General features: G+C 49.5%; 1 pseudogene; it reads right to left on the minus strand.

Moving 5' to 3' along the window:
• Positions 1 to 407: 407 nt before the first annotated feature.
• On the minus strand, positions 408 to 1,289 carry LOC108532281 (40S ribosomal protein SA-like; annotated as a pseudogene).
• Between the last annotated feature and the right edge of the window lie 1,779 nt (positions 1,290 to 3,068).

The raw sequence follows: 3,068 nt of genomic DNA on the forward strand, positions 1-3,068 counted from the left end.
TGCTGTGGCACAAATTCGGTTCACTGCAACCTCCGCCTCCCAGGTTCAAGCGATTCTCCTGCCTCAGCCTCCCGAATAGCTGGGATTACAGGTGCGTGCCACTAGGCTCGGCGAATTTTTGTATTTTTAGTAGAGATGGGGTTTCACCATGTTGGCCAGTCTGGTCTCGAACTCCTGACCTCAGGTGATCCGCCTGCCTCAGCCTCCCAACGTGCTGGCATTACAGGCTTGAGCCACTGAGCCAGGACTATTTATTTTATAATTTTCTATCCCTCATTTTGTGTTCTGTTTCTTTCTCTCTCTCTTCTTTCCTTCTTCTCCTTCTTCTTTTTTTTTCTTTCTGAAACTGATGTTTATTTTCCCTCAGCCTTATTTCCATGTTGCTTAAGAGCCTGTGCAAGAACAGCTTAAGACCATTCACTGGTTGCTCCTACCCACTCAGTGGCCTGAGCAGTGGGAGCTGCAGACCAGTCTTCCGTGGCAGGCTGAGCGTGCCAGTCTTCAGTAGGGAACTGCAGATAGGCACAGAGGGCACCTGCACACCTTCAGACCAGTCTGCAACCTCAGGCTGAGTAGCAGTGACCTCAGGAGCTGGAGCAGTCCGTTCACCCTGAAATTCCTCCCTTGGTCACAGCCTTTTCAGCCGCAGCCCTGCCTCTTCTTTTTCAATCTCTTCAGGATCTCTGAGACGTAGAGATCAGGGCATGACCTTCCCACAAGTGTTCATGGGAAATGGTGGATGCCATGCCACAGAACTTCCCGAGGCCAGGCAGTCCACCCCCACTGAGTGAGCTCCCTTGTTGTTGCATGGGATGGCAGTGTCCACATAGCGCAAGGAGAATCTGTGTTACACAGAGCAATGGTAGGTAGGTTAACATAAGATGCCTCTGTAAGAGGCTGGTGGTCAGCCCTGGGGTCAGTAACCACAAGAAGCCGTGGCTCCTGGAAGGCTGCCTGGATCTGGTTAGTGAAGGTTCCAGGAGTGAAGCGGCCAGCAATTGGGGTAGCTCCAGTGGCAGCAGCAAACTTCGGCGCGGCCCTCTGTCTGGTATTCCTGGAAAATATGACACACCAGCAGGGTATTCAATGGCAACAATGGCACGGGGCGCCAGCAGAAGCTTCTCCCAGGTCCTCTTCAGATTTAGGATGTAGATGCCGTCACTTTTCCTTTTCTAGATGTACTGTTCCATCTGGAGGTCAAGATTGGTGCCACCTAAGTGGGTTCCTGCTGTAAGGAACTTAAGAACATCCTTCTCCTTCATTTGCAAGACATCAAGGGCTCCAGACATTGCGAAAGTTTTCCTTTAAGTTATGACAGGAATCCAGAACAACGCCATATGGACCCCTCTGTGGGTAGTGCAGAAATAATTTTTGTATTTTTAATAGAGACAGGGTTTCACCATGTTGGCCAGGCTGGTCTTGAACTCCTGACCTCATGATCCACCTGCCTCATCCTCCCAAATTACTGGGATTACAGGACTGAGCCGCCACGCCGGGCCTGTTTTATGTTCTTATTTCTCTGAATTATCTCTGTGTTATTTGATGTTAAATTTCTGTCTTTGTCTTTCTCTCCTTTTGGAATCCTCATTGCTTTCTTTCATACCACAAGTTTTCTCTAATCTGCAGTGAGCCTCTGTTAAGCTTTTATATTTGAGAATGAGGGACTATAAAGGCTGACAGAAACTCTGGGACATGAACAGGGACTGCTGCCTTTAGATCACCCTTTGGCGAGAGTGGGCAGAGAACTGGCCATGCTAAGTGGGGGCTCTGCCCCCTAGCCACTCCACTGTGGGGAGGCCTTTACTCTGGGCGTGCACACCAGCTGCTCAAGTCCTTCCAGACTGGGCACATGACTCTTCGCCTGGAGTCATTACCTGGCTCGATGTCCTCACAGTTCTGTGCATGGGGTGGGGTGGGGATGCAGGTGTTGACTGTTTTACACACAGGTCTTCAACCCTGCTTGATTTTCAGCCCCACTGGACTCTCCTACCTCTAACTGTGGAGCCCTGGCCCCATCCCAGACTCTACAGAGCACAGCAGTTTCTTCCATGGCTCCACCCTCCGTCATCCCATCCCACCAGTAGCTGCTTGTCTAGCTGTGGCTTCCTCTGAGTTGTGGTTTCCTCTGCTATTTCCTCCAACAACGCTCTTCACTCTGGGTTCAGTGTTGCAGAAGTAGTCTGTTGTCTTCCCTCTGCAGATGTCATCATCAGCATTGTCCTCATTCTATTTGTGGTTTTTTTTTTTTTTTTCACCTGTCCCATTCCTTCACTTGTGTGCTGTTGCTGGAACCTATGGGAGGCTCTTAGCCTATGGCAAACCAGACACAAAGGTCCAAAGAAACTACAGAGCTAAGTGCAGAAACAGAAAGATTCTGACGCAAGTGTTCTGATGTAAACATTTAACATATTGAATTGTTTGGGGCATTTGATCCATCTGCAAACACGTACATCCATGATGTAGTTGCTAAGCCACATTCTGGACCTATGCAGAGTCTGTAAACGCCTCTCCTCCAACTCTGTAAAATTGAATCTGTGGACCTGGCATGGTGGCTCATGCCTGTAATCCCGGCACTTTGGGAGGTCGAGGCAGACGGATCACCTGAGGTCGGGAGTTTGAGACCAGCCTGACCAACATGGAGAAACTCCATCTCTACTAAAAATACAAAATTTGGCTCGTGTCTCTAATCCCAGCACTTTGGGGAACCAAGGCAGGCGGATCACGAGGTCAGGATATCGAGACCATCCTGGTTAACATGGTGAAACCCCGTCTCTACTAAAAATACAAAAAAAAAAAAAAAAAAAAAAATTAGCCTCGCATTAGCCGGTGCCTGTAGTCCCAGCTACTCAGGAGGCTGGGGCAGAAGAATGGCGTGAACCTGGGAGGCGGAGCTTGCAGTGAGCCGAGATCGCACCACTGCAACTCTAGCCTGGGTGACAGAGTGAGACTCCGTCTCAAAAACAAAAGCAAAAACAAACAAAATTAGCCAGGCATGGTGGTGTGCAGCTGTAATCCCAGCTACTCAGGAGGCTGAGGCAGAAGAATTGCTTGAACCCAGGAGGCGCAGA

Source organism: Rhinopithecus bieti, unplaced genomic scaffold (assembly GCF_001698545.2).
Source record: "Rhinopithecus bieti isolate Rb0 unplaced genomic scaffold, ASM169854v2 scaffold_9919, whole genome shotgun sequence".
Classification (NCBI taxonomy): Eukaryota; Metazoa; Chordata; class Mammalia; order Primates; family Cercopithecidae; genus Rhinopithecus; species Rhinopithecus bieti.